The sequence below is a fragment of the Ostrinia nubilalis genome, chromosome 29 (assembly GCF_963855985.1).
Source record: "Ostrinia nubilalis chromosome 29, ilOstNubi1.1, whole genome shotgun sequence".
Lineage (NCBI taxonomy): Eukaryota > Metazoa > Arthropoda > Insecta > Lepidoptera > Crambidae > Ostrinia > Ostrinia nubilalis.
Genome location: NC_087116.1, coordinates 7,588,432 through 7,607,820, shown reverse-complemented (window position 1 = coordinate 7,607,820; position 19,389 = coordinate 7,588,432). Strand labels below are relative to the sequence as shown.

General features: G+C 36.5%; 1 pseudogene; it reads right to left on the bottom strand.

Annotated features, from left to right (window-relative positions):
- LOC135085810 (putative fatty acyl-CoA reductase CG5065) overlaps window positions 1–19,389 on the bottom strand; it is a 94,350-nt pseudogene that overhangs the window by 41,428 nt on the left and 33,533 nt on the right.

The following is a 19,389-nucleotide window of genomic DNA, read 5'->3' as shown; positions in this document are numbered from 1 at the left end:
ATTTGTGCTGCATCTGTAGGTGTAGAATCCCAGGTAAAGTGTCAAAAGAAGCCGAGATGTGTATGGATCAACGTGTGAACGCAAAAATCCGAAAACACGTGCTTTTATAGGTGGTAAATAGGCCGCAACTCGCGACGTATCAAACAGTTGGTACATGTCTTTTTTCTTACTTCTTTACATCAGCCGGGATATCTTTTTAAATACCGGTGTGATTTAAATGAATTTGGTATCAATTTAAAGTTAAAAGTTTAATCTTTAAAATGGTGCTACTTTTTTTGTTACTAACAAATTCGTTAGTACACAAGATCGCGTGGAAACAACTTCATGTAAGTGATTCCATACTTTTGCTCGCGAGTGTAGTTTTGTGATTGTAATTTTTTTTTATTTAGACAAACAAAATACTTTGTGAATGGAATAGGATAAAAACGCGTGTTGTTTTGTGTTAGTAGATTTAATTTAAAAAAATATACTAAAATAATTTTGAATCTACTAATCATAATGAGTACTTAATGACCTGTTACTTTAATTTCAGGCGGATGAAGTCGTGGGCAAAAGCTGGTTTAATACAATATAATTTTTATTTCAAATCAAACTGACTGAAAATGACCATTTTTGACTGTTAATAACTTGTTTTTGAGAAATTTGACCGTAAATGACGGTAGTCAAATTCAATCACCTTAGTCATTTTCAACACTAGCTAGGCCATCGACGTCCTTTCGGCACATTCGCGACACCCCTAACCCTAACTTTTGGATTTCGACCGCGTCCCGAGATTTGAAATTCGAAGGAAAGCTCGCGTTTCATCGGTTTATATGAAGTTATAATACTGTATAATATTATTACCGTGCCATAGTACAAGCTTTGCTTAGTTTGGGGCTAGCGGCGCAGTGTAAAATGTCCAAGGATATTTATTTTATTTATTTATTTAAATTGGATGAAAATTGGTAAAACGGCGACGTGTTTTGAAAAAACATCCTGTATGTTGACTTTGCAATCAGTATCCAAATTTTTAGAAGCTACTCAGAGTCAGGAACATAATCGATTTACGTAAAGAAAACAATACCTATTTTTTCATATTTATTTAATTATTTTACCGCTGCCCGCGGTTTCAAATTCGGAACACGTGGGTAATTTGCTTCGTTCATAGATAAATACGTACACAGTTAATAACTGCAAAGCCTAATGGACATAATTATACACGAAAATAAACCTTAACCTTTAAAAATTAAGATTTGGGAATGCGATTTAGATTTTCAATAATGTTTTTCCCAAAAAATACTACGATTAAAAATAATTAAGATAAAGTTGTATTGTTAAATTGTTCTAAGAACCAGAGCTTATTATTAAAAGGATACTTATTACAAAATCACCCTGTATTGCCTGAAAACGTTGCAATGTGTAAAACACATTTATTTACATTTCCTAAGAAATATCATCTCAGAGACTGCGCAAACAATGTCACTTTTTGTTGCCTACACGGCACATACCTAATTTTATAGGATCACTAGCTGTTGTAGCCCGTTGGACGAGGACAGCGATACTTTCGAAAGAGTCGTTTTTCCGGTTACGATTTTCATTTCCTTACGGCTATGCTAGCACAATAAACTTTCTAGTTCGAATCGTTTGCGTATTCGAATCGCCATCAAAAGATTTAGTACGAAAACTTTAACAGCGCCCTTGTGAACGTGTCGTAAAGTGAACTTAGTATGAGAAATGGTTGCACGAAACTTATTTTGACAATCAAAATTGTCACGTTATCGTTTAATTCGAAGGTTGAGTATCGAATTTTGTCGAATACGAAAACGATTCGAAGACGAAAGTTGTTTATGCTAGAGGTACGGTCCGTTCATCCAACACCGCAGCTTGGGCCGTCCACCCACAAGGTGGACCGACGACATCATAAAGGTAGCAGGGAAGCGCTAGACGCAGGCCTCTACCAATCGATTAATGTAATGTAATGAAAATAAAATATCTATTGAAACTGTCTTTTACGCGACAGTGTCTACGTATGTGCAGCCTCTAAATCCACTACTAAGCAAATATTTGACGAACATATTCGCAGAAGTTCACTTGTTTGTTTAGACACTACCGATTATGACTTCATACTCATCCATCCAGTAATTTAAATCAACACGTTTTCAAGCACCTAACCTGGGTAATGATTAGGTATAAAACATGTTTCTGTTACAGTCAAAACTCATAATCTGTCAAAACTACTTTCGACAGATTTTTCCAGTCAAAAGTGGTTTTGACTAAGGAAGGGCGTTAGTCAAAACCACTTTTAAGTGCATAAAATCAGCAATCAAAGTGGTTTCGCCTGATTTAAAATTTTATCAATCAGTCAAAATTCATAAAAAGACAGACCAAATCATGACAGATTAGTGAAAATTAGAGATGAAACGGATAGTTGTTTGGCCGGATACCGGATACCGGATATCCGGCCAGCTGCTAGGCCGGATAGCCGGATATCCGGCGGCCGGATAGTTGGCCCAGTGTCTCGTTGCATGTCGTGACGAGTTTAGTCCGCACAGGTGCTTCAAACGCGATCAGTGGGTCTACATATTAGTAGACTAGACTAGTCACACTTTTCGATAAAATTTTATAAAAAATAATAAAACCGACTCCAAAAAACCTACATTAAAAAGTAGAAAAATAATTACTAATTACCTACTTATTTATTAGGACGAATTAATATTTATGTAGGTATACCATGATTGATACTTCTGGAGTCGGTGCCAAGATTATGAAACATGTAAAGTTTGCCTGCACCGACTCCAAAAGTATCAATCATGGTATACCTACATAAATATTAATTCGTCCTAATAAATAAGTAGGTAATTAGTAATTATTTTTCTACTTTTTAATGTAGGTTTTTTGGAGTCGGTTTTATTTTTTTTTATAAAATTTTACTTATTTTTTGCTTTTTAGTTAACTAATTATTACATTGATATTACCACTGAAGGTAGGAAGTACATTGAGACCATACTCTTCATGTCTAGTGTAAAATAATATTCCCTACAAAATACAGGTTACCATATAGGAAACCTAAAAAGACCTTAAACCGTCAGCCCACCTTAAAAACATGAAAGAATACAACTGTTGGTCTATTTGTACTTATAATATTTAAAGAATTATCCTCCAACTCCTAAGCATTAAGGAGTTGTATCTACCATGACCAGTTCATCATGATGAGATGATGAATATCTGATGTAAACACTTGAATAACTTTAGAAATTATACTTATCTATTAAATTAAAAGAATTATCCTCCAACTCCTAAGCATTAAGGAGTTTTACCTTCTATCATCAGCTCATCAATATGAGATGATGATTTCCAGGAGCAAATATATGAATAACTTAAGAAAAAGTTTAAAAAACGATATACGTGCCTATAAAATTTGAGGGTTGCCCTCGATTTCCCTAGGATCCCATCATCAGATCCTGACTTGGTGACAATGGGACCACCTCAGAAGTGTACCATATCGAACAAAAAAAGAATTTTGAAAATCGGTTCATAATTGGCGGAGTTATCGCGTAACAAACATAGAAAAAAAACATACGGGTCGAATTGAGAACCTCCTCCTTTTTTTGAAGTCGGTTGAAAATCGAATTCATCCGAATAGAATGTCAGATTTTGCCACTTGTCTAGGGGGCAGATCAATTCGGGCGATTTCGGTTGCTATCGTGAGTGTGTGATTGAATAGCGAAAATTAAACTGCGTAATCTGTGGGTCTAGTCAAAATGCACTTTAAAATCGCAAACCAGTCGCAAACAAATAAACAAATCGCAAAAGTGGTCGATAACAAAAAAGGCTTAGCCAACCGGCAAAAAATCGAATCGTAAAGCCTTACTTATCGATAATCGAAAGACTGGATTGAAATTTCCCATACAAAGGCTTAGCAATTTTAATCATGCATATACAAGTGAAAAATTTCCTTGCACAAAGGCTTAGTATTGCCATTCAGCGAGGAAATGCAGCCAGCATTCTCGCCTCTTTGCCTCACGGACACACTTTTATTTTTGAGTAAAATAAGTTTATATTTTTATTTTGTTTAGAGTTAAGTTTGCCTTAGTTTAAAAAAAAAAATTCTGTTTTTTGTAAATAAAATTAGTATTTTTGATATGATTGCATACATTTTTATTTATGACTCTATCAAAATCGAATCAAATCGAAACACCCGCCATTTTCATTGCGAATACTAAAACCCCGGTGATAAGCTTCGATTCGATCGATAACCAAAAAAATTTAAAGTTTTCAGACAGATAATTGACATTTAACTTTCTTTTTAATTTGACAATTGGTAAAAAAAAGTATACCAATAACTAGGCAGCGTAGTCTTTGACCTTAGCCTGTTCCGAAGAAACTAATTTGAAAAAAAAAAAGCAAAAAAAAGTAAAAACAATAGTAGTCATAGACATTTTTTAACTTTTATTCGATTTTGAATGAACTTTTATATCGCCGCTTCGACGGTGCCGCGGTGGTTCAATGTGCATTTTGGCTGCCATTTTACGATCGAATCGAATTACTGGTGACGTGGCGACTGAAATTATCGAAAGCTTCCTATTGGTTAGCGATGGCATTTTGACTAGACCCACTGACTAAACTGCATGCATCATGTATATCAGACCATCAGTGAAAAAAAGATCGCCTTTTTATTTGGCAATATTTCGACATTAACAGATATTTAGTTACTATTTATGTATTCGTCATTAGAGTGAATAGCCCAGAAAAAGAAATAAGTTTTTTGAAAGGCCTTAATATGGCTTTTTTGTAACTTTTTGGACTTTAAATAAAAGCCGTCATTATTATAAGCCATTTTATTGATATTTACCTCAAAGATTAATATATTTCATTTTATTAATAGGAAATTGTCGAAGTTTTTTAATATCCGGTATCCGGCCGGATAGTGAGTTACTATCCGGTATCCGGCCGGATAGTAAATTTAGGCCGGATATCCGGCCTACCGGATAGTTACCGGATATCCGTTTCATCTCTAGTGAAAATTACATGGAAATCATCAAAAATGTGTTATAAAACCATTTTAAAGTGTAAAATTTTTGTGATATGTGCAAACAAGACGATCACACCTAACTTAGGTACAACAGTAATGTTGCTAGGTATTCGTCAGTTAAAAAATAAGTTGATTATTAATTTGTTCGGTCAGTTAAATAAAATGTTTTGCACTCAAGTGGTTTTGACTTGCGCCAACGCCCTTGGTCAAAACCACTTTTGACTGGAAAAATCAGTCAAAAGTGATATTGACCAAGGGCATCGGTCAAAACCACTTTTGACGGATTTTTGCAGTAAAAAGTGTTTTTGACCGATTATTTTATAGTTTAGACTGCAACATTTACAAATAACTTGAAAAAATGAAACAGCCTAAGGCGGGAATCGAACCCACGACCTTCCGCTTGCCGGGCGACTGCTCTTACAACTGAGCTACTTAGACAAGAGGAAGGTTTTTTAAGTATAATGCATACCTATGCTAAGCAGGGGCGGGTCGCTATTCTAATTAAATAAAAAAAGTCATGAAACATGCATAGCGCGAGCGGCAATGACCTTGAAATCTTAAGGTGAGTATATGGGCACTTCTTCGAAATCGCATTCTTCGGCTGATTCATATGGACAAATTTCAAATTCAATTTTAGGTTTGTAACATAGACTCATATGAAAATAGGTACACCCAATAACATATATTTGGATAAGGGACTCGTTTTTGTAAAGTAGTTTTCAAGATATCGACGTTCAAATATTTTGTGCCCATATGAATCAGAATTTGTTACATATTAATCAAAAACGGAAATAAAATTTATGATATTTATGTACAATTGGCTCTAAATTAAGAAAATAATCTTATTATAACAAAAACAATGATCTGTTGTTATGAAAAAATGCAACGATTCCACAATAATTCGTGAAAAAACATTTTTTTGAAACTTTAGTATACATCCATAATATTTTGTCATCATCATAATCATTTCAACTGAACATAAGCCTCTCCCAATGATTTCCATAATGACCGGTTGGTAGCGGCCTGCATCCTGCGCCTTCCTGTGGGAGGAGGTTCTACACTGAGCTTTCCGGCACGTAGCTTCCACTCCAGAAACGTGCTATCCCATCAGCCATCATTTCTGTATACTATGTGTCCTGCCCATTATCACTTCAGCTTGCTAAAACATCGGACTATGCCACCATGCGACTTTAGATCGTTTACGGATCTCCTCATTTCAGATTCGATTGCATAAAAAAAAACAAGCATAGTCCACTCCATAGTACACTATGCAACTTTGTGGTTCGTAAGCCTACAGTGAGAGGCCGCTTTTCAGTACAATTTGTCATCACTGATAAACACACACTGGATGTAGACCTTTATCTTATGGCACTAAGGTATTTTAGATGACTCTACTGAGCTGTATCACTTATCCAAGCTATTGTTGTTAAGACGTCCACCTACAAGGTGAAGAAGGTGAGATGAGCTTATAGAGGTTGTAGCAATGGCAATCAGTTAATCTCGAAATCATTGGAGGCCTATGCTCAGCAGTATATTATTATGTGCTATGGACGCCATAAGTGTAGCTGAAATAATAATAAAAGTAAATAAATCGTTGGGCAATTTCATACAGCGCCATTTAGCTACAAAATAAGCAACGAATATGCTTGTGTTATGGTTGCTAGCTTAACGGATATACTACTTATTTACTGTTTAAACACAAATTATTATTAACATAAAAATGATAAGGTTTTTTTTTATTCATAACAAGACCGCAATCGCACCTGGTCTTAACCCTACACTGCATGATTTTTTTGTTTTTAGAAAAAAAAATCTTTTCAGGTAATATTTGTGGTCTAGAACACGGGAAGCACAGCTAAAATTTAAAAAAACTAGTAGTTGAGGAGAAAATGGATTTTTTTATTTTGTTCCATATGTGGCACTGCATGCAATGACCTACCTAAATTAAAGCGTAATCAATACAGGGCATGTGTAGTAGTTATCAAGGATTACTCCCATTTATGAGGCTTATTAGGTAGATATTGGCGCAGCATGATAGAGGCCTTAGTAGCGCACATCTGCTCATCCACTGACAATGCTTCTCGTTTGGGTATAGCTTGACATTTTTTTTATGATTTCTATTAGATGTCTGAGTTATGGAGACGATCGTATCCTGCAGTGCCTGCTGATGGCTGAGTTGTATTGTCATTGAAGTGTAGATATTGCTGAATTTTTTAAACTGGTTTACTTACTGACATGGTATTTCTTATCAATGGCAAATAATTACAAGAAATATTGCAAAGGAATTTCAACTTCTGGTTCTAGATCGGTTTGCCCTCAAAACTCAAGATTTGTTGGATGGTAAATTTTTTTCCAGCTGATATTTTGCTTTATTCTGGCGACGGAAACAGCAGGTGCAGGAGAAGCGTCTTTTGCAGCAGACGCGGAAGAAACAACTGTTGATTGACGTGTTCGTGAAGCCAACTGCATCACGAATCTGAATGTAGGGAACAGCAGGATCTAACCACTAGGATTTGGTATATTATGCTGCTGCATATCACCAGCATATGACCCTGATAATGGTGCAGCGAATTCATACCTGTTCAGTGAAAACAAATGCTCTTCGTCATCCGTACTTATTGCTAAATGTTTCAGAAAGTTTGTTGAGGGTAGATCTAATTGAGGCAATGTCATCGTCACTTTCGGCCTGAGGAGTCTTGTTCATCTTCATTGCCTAATAGTATTGTCAAATAATTTTGGATTTGAGCGCTGGATGAGGTTTTCTTCGCCACTATGCAAAAATAATCAACATCATACCATTAGTATACATATCTAAAATTGTATCATCACTGCATGAAGTGACACATCGGGAACACACAGTAATTGTAAAAATTTAGTATCGAAACACGGCCAAATCAAAAAAATATACTTACATTTGTTTAGATCACAGATATTTCGACATGAAAACAATTTATCCACTGTTGCATTCCATAAACAACTATTTTTTATTAAATTTTCAAAATGAATACGCACGGCGCGTGGCTGACGTTCAAAATTTTCAATTAAATGACTGATTAAGCGAGATAGTGCTGCCATCTAATTTCAACTAATGCAATAAATGGATGCTATTGGTTGTTGTCACTTTATTTACGTAATGATAGATGCCGCTACTTGGCTCAAATCAGAAAAAGCATCAATTATATTGGTTGTCCCACATAAGGGACTGAATGCAGTGTAGGGTTAAGTGAGATGCAGTCTGGGATGTCATTCTTAGTTAAAAAACCCTTTTTTGGTGCTTGAAAGACCAAAAACTAATTTATTTTATGATTCATATAGGGCCCTGACCATATGAATCACGCACAGATAAATCAGTTTTTTGCCTAAAATCGAGCAAAACTCGTCATACATACAGACTACAGTGTTGTCATTTTTCTACATGATTATATAACCCAAAAGCATCACAAGAAAGACAGATTAGATTTTTAATGCAATAATGTAATTTTATAAAGTAGGCATTGTAATCAGCATGCCACCTGAACCAAGCACAGATGAATCAAGTATTTGCCTTCGTCACACCGGGTTCTAAGCCAACCAGCTCCACGTCTGCCTTCTAGCTCATCCGTTGCAAGATGGGCTTGCCTCCACGCCAGAAACCAGACTCTCATGACTAAAACCTGACCAGTTATGGTCAAGAACAGCTCACGCCATATGAATCAGTATTTTATGCCGGACACTGCTTATTTATTTTTTTGCGAACAAACTAACTTAATTAAAATTATGACACATTTTTTTTGTAGAAGGACAACTCATTAGCTTTCGAAATAATTTTAATTTATATTGATATATCAAAAGGAAAATGCTACATCAACCATTTTGTTCCGGAAAATGGCTAACGGACACACCATATGAATCAGAGAATCACACTTCAAATATTTTTATTTTGTATAAAGACAGCAATTATGTCAAAAATGTAATTTGCGCCAGATAGGGCTATAGCTAAGCTATACGAAAAAAAATATTGCATGCCATTTTGTTAGTTGGTTACAGAACTATACCCAAAGACATCGAAAATTTTGCCTCCGAAGAAATACCCATATACTAAAGCATTTCTATGTAACGTTCTTACGAATGGTAACTACAATACAAGTTAAAACTCAGATTCTATTAACATTTTCATACGAGGTAACACTCCGGCGAATGTTCGGCGCTCTGATCGCCGTAATGCTCACAGCGAGTGTACGTTTATCCGTAACACTTCTTTGTAGCTTTCTTTCACTCTACTGAAATGTGCATCGCCCGTGCTCGTCCAAAGGCTCGACGAAATGTTACGCTAATACGCTCGTTGGTTTCTACAATTATGTTGTTACGAAACGGCGAGCGCGCTCTACATTTGGTTCGCGACACTAGAACAGTAGTTCCTAACCTGGGGGTAATTACCCCCGCAGGGGTAAAACGGGATGGCACGAAAAAGTATTAAAATAGCAATAAACAAAATAATAGTCTGTGTGTTTTGTAGTTTTAATTATATTAACCTAGCTTTCCGCCCGCGGCTTCGCCCGCGTGGAATTTTGTCTGTCACAGAAAAACAATATCGCGCGCGTATTTGCTCACCGTTTAGACCTACCATGGACTATGACAAACATTTTAAAACCAAAATCAGCTCAATCGGCCCAGCCGTTCTAGATTTTAATCAGATTAACGAACATCAATTCATTTTTATTTATATAGATAGATAGATAGATAGATTAGCTAAGGGTAATTTCAATTCTCATACTTGTTCACAGGGGTAGTGACATTAAAAAGGTTTTAGAACCACTGCACTAGAACATATCATAGAGCGGCTTGTTGTTGTTCTGTTACAAGTAAATGCTCTTGTCTATACTCACCTTTACGTTGTGCGTTCGCATCTCTCTTTAGTGATTCCGATCCCGTAGAAAATAATAAAATGCGGTAAAAAACCGACAGATTGTTCTAAGCTAACCAATCTACGTCGTAAACAGTTCTGGAGTCACAAAGCTTGAGGACTTTAGGGATCCGTAAGCGTGTAGTCAGCGTCAAATTGTTCGTGACACCCAAAGTAGGCAAAAAGTTCGCAACACGTCTTTCGCCCGTACCTATTCACAAACATTACTATATCTCACAGTGCGCGTGGACGCACAGGGTGACACACGAAACAATCACAGAGCTCTATACACGCTGTGTATTCGATTTGCTGCTTCACTTAAGCAAGAATCGTTTGTGAATACGGGACTATTCCCGCCTCTCGTTCCCACCACTGCAACTCCTGTGTTTTTAGGGGGGTGGGGGATTTAGTTAAGGGGTTCGCTGTCACCTGGAATCTATAACATAGGTTCGTGGAGCCGTAAGTTTGAGATAGTTCAAATCAAATTCTTTATTGCGCAAAATATGCAAAAAGTGTACGGAACCCTATGCGATCTAAACCACTCGCACTTTGTCGATCCAGGTCTAATTGATTCAGCTTACCTATAACTGACAAAAATACTAAAAAGGTTATTCATTATTTAGTTAGATTTAATAACTTAGGTAGGGGAAAGGAAGGCAAAACGGACCCTGTGGGCAAAACGGTCCACCTTGATTATTATGAAACATGTATAGCCATCTATCTGATTGTTACGTCAAAATATTGGAAGCTATTTTGCCACTTTAGGTCAGTGTACTCAGTTCCACCGGCCGCACGTGCACCGATTTAGCAAGGTAAGTTAATTTTTTTAGATTTTGATGTAAAAATTGCATTTTTCAATTAGCTTACAGTTTGATTAGGTTTGTAATAAGGTGCTCTGATGATAACCACATGTAAACTGATATATTATGTTTAAACGAATAACGAAGTAAGCATACTGTATCTCAATTTATAACACATGAAGGTAAAACGGACAATTGAACATATTAGAAATCAACTAATATCTTCATTGTCTGTGATTTTATCAAAGTCTGATTCGTACCTAATGTAGAGTAAAGAATGTTGATTAATATTACTTTGAAGAAGTTTAATAAAACCGAATAGTTTCTTTTTTATTGTTGTTTTTTGTTAAGTGGTCCGCTTTGCCTTCCTCTCCCCTACTATTATGTATTCTGTGCTAATACACGACTAAGATTTATTACTTGCTGTATTATAAATTATGTTGAATTAGATTCTATTTGAAACGTTGTAAAAAAAAGTTTAACAATCTTATTTTTTTTAAATTGCCAAATTACAAAATAACTAGCTAACTCATGAATACCTATATTTTAACCGTTTCTGTCTTGTTGGTTTGGCTCACATGGTTGTTTCAATTCAATAAATCAAAGGCTAATCTATTACCTACTTATTAACTTAGCGTTTCGAGTCGCTTCTCAAACTAAATTATGAGTTCGTTCGTTCGTTAGTTTTAGCCAAATGCCGCCCACTGCTGGACAAAGGCCTCCCCCAAGATTTTCCACAATGAACAGTCCTGCGCTGCCCGCATCCAGGCTCCTCCCGGCAGAAAAGTTCTTGAGTGGCGACCACGGGCTGGAAGACGTAGCGTGTGGGCAGGCCTCCTACTAAGTGGAGTTGGACCGTAGGCAGGTAGCTAATAGCTCATCATAAGATAGGCCCCCTTAATTAATGTTTATTGTCCGTGGTGCATATCTTTTCATAAATGTTACTAAATAGTCCAGTCAATAAAGCATTATAGATGGAAATCCGTGGAACCCAATTTCTGGCTTCGGGACTTTATTAAGACTATAGGAGGTGAACATAGCAAAAGTCCCCGCCCTTAGCCCTTGAGCCGCCGGGGAGAGGGGGGTTTAAAGGTACCACTTTTCGGTTTTTCGCTTAATCCTCGGAAACTATGCGTCCTGGTGACACGACTAACTAGTCTAAATAAAGTCCCGAGGTCAGAAATTGTGTTCTACGGATTTCTCTCTAGCATTCATTGACTGGACTAAAACCTTTGTTTGTCACCTGTCATCCGCTTTGCAAGTTTGCAACCGAGGGAAGTCGAACATTAGTTTTTATTGGCGGTCAAGCTGTAGATCCAGGCTACACAGGGGTTGCAGTGGTGGGAAAGAGAGGTGGGAAGTCCCGTACTAGGTGGACCGACGACCTGATAAAGGCAACAGGAAGGCGCTGGATGCAGGCCGCTACCAACCGTGCGATGTGGAAGTCATTGGGGGAGGCCTATGTTCAGCAGTGGACGTCCTGTGGCTGAAATGATGATGATGATGATGAGGTGGACCGATGATCTGGTAAATTATGAGTAGGTAACTTGAAAAAAATGTGATAGAAAAGCATTCGCCCGACAAGCGAAAGGACGTGGGTTCGACCGCCATAAGCAGATCGATTTTTCAAGTTATTTATAACTAGCTGTGCCCCGTGGTGTTACCCGCGGTAAAACGTAGCCTAGGTGTGTTAATCCGGGGTGTCAGCTAACTCCATACCAAATTTTATTGAAATCTCTCCATCCGTTTAGACGTGAAGAAGTAACAAACACAATATACACTCAAAAACTTTCGCCTTTATATTAGTACTAGCGGCTGCCTGCGACTTCGTACGCGTAGACCTCGTTTTACCCTCGTTAGATATCATCACAGATAATAATACTAGTATAATATCATTTTGATAGATGGCGTTTCACGGCTTCCCCCGCATGAATATTTTCGAAAGTCAAAAACAGTAGTTTGTCCAGCGCTGTAAATTTTAACCAATGACGATAGAAGGCGCATTTTAGACACGTTTTTTTTATTTATTGAGTTAGTTTAAAGTTCGTTCATTGTTCTATTACTAGATGGCGCCACATGCTATGTTTGTGTTTAGTTTACATATTTGTACCACTAGATGACACTTGTATTTTATGTGCAAAATATTAGCCCGCGGTGTCCAGATTTATTTGTCACATATCGTCATAAATTATAGCCTATATTTATGTTAATCTGGGTTACAAACAATACCTAATATTGTAAAGTTTCAACAAAATCCGTTGAGTAGTAACAAACATCCAGACATTCAAACTTTCGCCTTTATAATATTAGTAGGATAGTGTGATTTACACATCACAATTTCAAAGTTTCCTGTACTCTGTTTATTTACCAATAAATTGCAGTTTTACGAGACCATAATTCATTTAACGCCCGGTTGCCCTGATGGGCTGTCATTATAACAATTTTAAAAAGCTTCCGCACTTGAACTTTGCGCCTTGTAGGGCTTTTAAAGATTACCGAAAACGCACAGACATGCAATTAGTTTAAAAATAGTGGGGTCATTAAATAGTCGCTGACCGGTGGGTCGATGGACGATTGGGACATTCGAGTTTTCGAGAAAAGTCTGGTTAAGTAGTCTTGTTAACCATTCCACATGAATTGTAAAAAATAATCTAAATATTATAAATGCGAAAGTGACTCTGTCTGTCTTGTCTCTGTCGCTTTCACGCCTAAACCACGGAACTGATTTTGATAAAATTTGGGCATAGAGATAGTTTGAGTCCCGGGAAAGGACATAGAAAAGTTTTTATCCCGGTTTTGGGAACAGGGATGCGCGTGATAAAGTTTTTCTGTAACAGACTAAATTCCACGCGGGCGAAGCCGCGAGCGGAAAGCTAGTGTTCTATATCTATCTAGCCATCAAAATCCTACATTATTTCTGATGAACATAGGCGGTACGTAGTTCGCCGGGGCAGCTAGTTAAAAATTAAACATATATTTGCTAATACATCACTATGATCATCATAATTTCAGCCGCAGGACGTCCACTGCTGAACATAGGCCTCCCCCAATGATCTCCACAAAGGCCGGTTGCGGCCTGCATCAAAACATGATATAGATTATAGATCGTTTCATCCACGAAGACGCGCCCCACCATTCTTCGGCTAATGTTTGAGTGTTATCGGTACACGCTAAATCATCCTTGAATGCACACGCACACTACAATAATGACGCTCGGATTGCTCGGATCAAACTCCCCGCATAATCAAAACAAAAAAACTACTCACATTTTTTGTCTGTCTATTCCCCATCTCCAACACGGCTGAACCGATGTCGTCGGCATTTTCACTGTCAATTGGCGCAAACGTATCTGCGGATAAAATTAAAATCCATAAAATACCTAGTACACAAAACCTATGACAACCAGAATTAGGCTGCGTTTCCACCAGAGATGTTGGAGGATGCGTAGCGAGGGATGTGTTTGTAAAGAGCGAATAGAATCGCTTCATTTACCGAGGCGAGGTAATGCAGCTACGCATGTTACACATCCTCGCACATCTCTGGTGGAAACGCAACTTAATGCCTACCTAATATTTTTCCTCATAATTTTTATGAGTCTTCGGCACAGTTGCACTGTGGTTGCACGCACCATGATCACAGGGTAACTGAATTAAATGCGGGTGGATGTTTATTGCCAATTATCGGTCTACCCTCTTGCATTTTGTTTCGTGTGACACTGGTATCATCGCTCACTAACTCACTTATTACTCGCTCTTGTTCTCGATTCAAAATAATATTCGACGGCGTAGGAGTAACGCCTTTTTTGTGTTCCACATTTTAAAACGGGGTTGCCTAGAATACGCAGGAGACTTGGGAAATATTCCCGCTTCCCGAAGAGCTTTTGCAAATATCTCGTCGTAACGCGTCTTTTACAAACTCCCTTTAATGGAATGAAGAGTCTAATTAATTTAAAGTATGTATACGAAATCATAAAAAATCCGTATAAAAGCCAGTAAAAAAAAACTCATAAAACTCATTTATTTTTGCAAGTAGGCTTTTAAAAAGCACTTTACATGTCCCATTAACCCTACCACTGCTTCGGGACAATAAATGGGCCAGTGCTGAGAAGAAGCAGCGCAAGAAACTCATTCATATATTAAAAAGGTTTCATTCATATTAAAAAAAATCAAAATATACAAAATAATGTGGGAAAGGGTTTCGTCAAGATAAAGTCGGGCGGTGTTACCATCATCAGTTTATTAATTTACCACATACAGATATACAAATGGATAAAAACGCACAATATATTAGAAGATATCCGTGGGTACATTACACTCGTGTCTCGGTAGCAGGCAGCTCGTTAATTAAGACATTTCAATAAATTGCTAATCTAAAAAAAAAAACATTATTTTACAGTCATTTATTTTTGTTTCACACATACTGAGACTGCTGTGACAGTCCCAACAGCCGGTATAGCATTTATCAAAATAATTATTATATTTCTGCTTAACTTCATTCATGACGGAAAATAAAAAAAATGTGCGTTTTAATTGTGCTGCTATGTCTGACAGGTCATTTCTGTGCTCCATTTGGGAATGGAATTTAAGACCTCGAGGTTAGACCGAATCTTTCAAGTCACAAATCGGTTCAATAAGAAACAATATTTTATATTATCACTGCAAAAAAATTCAAACACCACGCAATTCAAAATTAGAAACTACAAGACTCAAGTGCAAAATACCGAATTTCTTTACCTAGTTACCTTTACTGATAGTCAAATTTTATTTGGACTTTCTTGTTTTTATTGTCCTAGAGTCCTAGACGATACACTTTTCACTTTTTTTAAACCGCACAAAAAATACTTAAGTACGTGGCTTTAGAACTTGAGCGATAAGACTTTAATTATTTAAACATAATTATGTTTTGTGAATTGTGAAACGTGAATGAAAAAAGGGATAAAATATAGTATAAGTATTTTTGGACAAAACACAAAAAGTCAAAATCCACGAGCTACCGCAACACACATCCGGAATTACAACAACTATACAATATAATGTCATACACGAAAAATTATACATTCACATTCATTTATATTATGTATATCTAAACATTTATATTTTATCCTAAAAATTTGGTGTTCTTCATTTCATTAACATTAAATCTTAATTTACTTAAGTATAATTTTATATACATTTTATATTGTGTAAAATATTTTATTATATTTATTTAAATATATAAAGATTCTTGGGAGTTTAGTAATGCTGCTAACATTAGCTATGTAGGTAGTTCGTTTTAGAATTTATACAGTACAGTCAGGGATAAAAAATATTTTAATATTTATCTAAAAGTATGGGTAAAAGTTTTTATTTAAATACAAGTAAAAACGTATTTTTCCCAGAAACCAATACGCTACTTCTTCACGTAATTCTCGTATTTAAAAGCTTGTTAATTTAATTGCTTAACGCGGCCGTAAAACCCAAAATGAAGGTAGTTGACACAAGTCATTAACGTACCTACTTTCTAAGAGCTGACAAAACCGTCTTTGCCATAAAATATGACAGACAAATTATGATGTCACTTTTCCGCGACATCAATTGACGTACTATTTTTTATTTCAAAGATAATCTTATTTTATGGTTATTTGAAAACTAATTGGGTTTTCAGGAATAGAATTGTGTTGTATTTGCCATACAAAATGTATGGAAAGTCTCATTTTGACAGTTTTAAAAAGTACGTCAATTGATTGGTGGTGGAAAATACCCTATTGTTTTCAATAAAAACCACAAAACGCGTATTTGAGAGAATAATTAGATAAAAGAGGAACTTATTTTGACATAACTATTAAGAAACAAAGTTCTTGTGTGAAACAATAACACCGAATATGATATTCAAAACATTTTTCCAACGTTTTGTTGACTTATAAATATTGAGCCGTTGCGAATTTAAACACTTAATTTTAAGATCCGTTTGAGGTGGTCAAAATTGTAAACTATCACTTAATTCTTTAATTTTTCTTTTATTTCTTGATTATTTTTATACTAGCGACCCACCCCGGCTTCGTACGGGTGCTAAGTAGGATACAGCGATTTAAACCGTCCTCATGAATCACTCTACCTATTAAAAAAACGCATCAAAATCCATTGCGTAGTTCTAAAGATCTAATCATACATAGGTACAGACAGCAGAAAGCGACTTTGTTTTATACTATTTAGTGATTTGTCACAACATCCAGCTGTCTACATTTTAATGACAATAACAACCGTCAAAAAAGCTATTTGAATTTTATTGATAAAAGATATTATAATAAGTCAATATCGACTCGACAAACCTTTATCAGGCAGCCCAGAACATTTTTAAGATATTGGATATAGATCGTTTCATCCACGAAGACGCGCCCCACCATTCTTCCGCTAATGTCTGAGTGTTATCGGTACACGCTAAATGATCCATGAGTGCACACGCACACTACAGTAATGCCTTACGGATTGCTCGGACCACACTCCCCGCACCCCGCGCGACCGGGACCAAACATTGCTGGGGCGCGGCCGAGTGGATGAAATGATATAGATACGTTTTTTTTTTCGCTTAAAATATTGGTATAATTTTGCATGATGGCACGGAACCTTTCGTAAGTTTTATTACAATATTTTTATTTACAAAATTTTATAGAAATATTTAATAAAGATATTTCAGAAGACAGTTTACATTTTTGGCCACTCTCAAACGAACACTAATTCCAACTTTACATAGACAATCCCATAAGGACCATTATTTGTACCGTTCGCTTATAATTATGTAATCCAATAATTTACTCCTCACATTATAAACATTACAAACCGAAACAAAACGCAGCAATAATATTAATATATATCTGACGCGCGTTATTTACAAAGATACATATTATTTACTTTAAATGCTCACTAAGTTTTGTTAAAAGTATCATTTAAATAACAACATAAATAAAAAAAAACTTTCACTATCTACACACTAAATATAAGTAAATTTATTTTTATATAATTTACGCTAAAAATATACAAGTCACCTTAAACTAATAAAAAAAATTGTGCGAAAAACTTACTAAAAATGTCTCCTAAAAATTGCATTAAAACATTGATTTTCATAAAAACAAATTAATATTTCAGTTGACATCAAAATGTGTGCAATTTTCAAAGCTGGCAACTTAACTTAGATTGAAAAAAGATTTATCTATTGAAGAAAGTTGAATAATCTTATTTATGATGATATAGGTGCAAAATAAATAATTTCAGTGCGGATTGGCGCCAATGGCTGTTGGCTTCTTTATGTCCAGTCAGCGTCAAATAGTTCGTGACACACAAAGTGGCCAAAAAGTTGACAACACAACCCACAGATCACAGAAACTAAAGGGAGATGTGAAAAGGGGGCGGGGCCGGTGTCGCAGCAATATACCCAAAAACAGAACACATTGCTGCAGACGTCATAATGTAAACAGTTTACATTGCTTGCGTAGTACCACAGAATAATAATAAGTACTACGTACAGAAGTTTTACTTCGCGAAAGTACTTAAAAAAATTATGCTCAATGTCATTAATAATATGGTGTAATTTAGCCTGTCTCAAGAGTCAAGCACCATTTTGTTGACAAACGTCAGTGATCGGCACTGCACCGAAGCTATAGGGCTGACTTCGGTAAAATGATGTGACGTGAGGTGCCAAACTGCGGAAAATGGCGAAGGAAATACATGATTTAGCATGAATTATCATGAATAATATTGAGTACTCTTACCGCAGTGGATAATGAGCACATGTTACCCGACTGCGCCAGAAGGAGGGTTATGTTTTCTAACTTTACTGAGTTTCGAATTCAGAGCATTAGTTGGCATCTCTCTATATCTCTATGACACAACCTGTTTCCAAATGTAACAAAGACGTGTTGCGAACTTTTTGGCAACCTTGGGTGTCTCCAACCATTTGATGCTGACTATTCAACAACTACAAGGTCTTTTCAAGACTGATACACATTGGTGTATTGGCTCCAAGACCTACCAAACCTTTGCAAACATAACCAATCTATGAATGCGGTAAATTGTTGAATATTATGACTATTTACTGTTTTTTTTTTGTATTCATGGAATTTTATTGCGTCACCGTAAAATTTTGAATTCCATCAGATTATAATCTGACGTAGTTAGATTACAAAGTCCGGTCGCCGAGCATGTAGAATTTCGTCCAATGACCCCAAGCTACCCATCATAATCATCGCGACTGTGCGACGGGCGGCCGCAGTGAGTGTGCGAGCGCGACAGCAATATAATTACGCGCGAGCAATAAGGATGGTAGCTTGGGATCATTGGACGAAATTCTATCCGCTCGGCGACCGGACTTTATCTAACCTAACTTCGCCCACTATTAGTTTAAAATCTCACGCGTTATGTTATCAATTAACGGAATTCACAATTTTACGTTGACATAATAACACACAACAGACTTTTATGATTAACAATGAATTAAAGTCCCGCTTGCACACTCACTGTGGCCGCCGGTTGCTCAGTCGCGACAGCAATATAAACACGCGCGAGCGATAAGGATAGGTAGCTTGGGGTCATTGGACGAAATTCTACGTGCTCGGCGACCGAACTTTATTTGAAACATGCACACACTTTTAACGTCAACTGAATACAGTCAGCAACCAAACAAGTACCGAATTAAGTCGTAACAATATAAGTACAAAACATTTC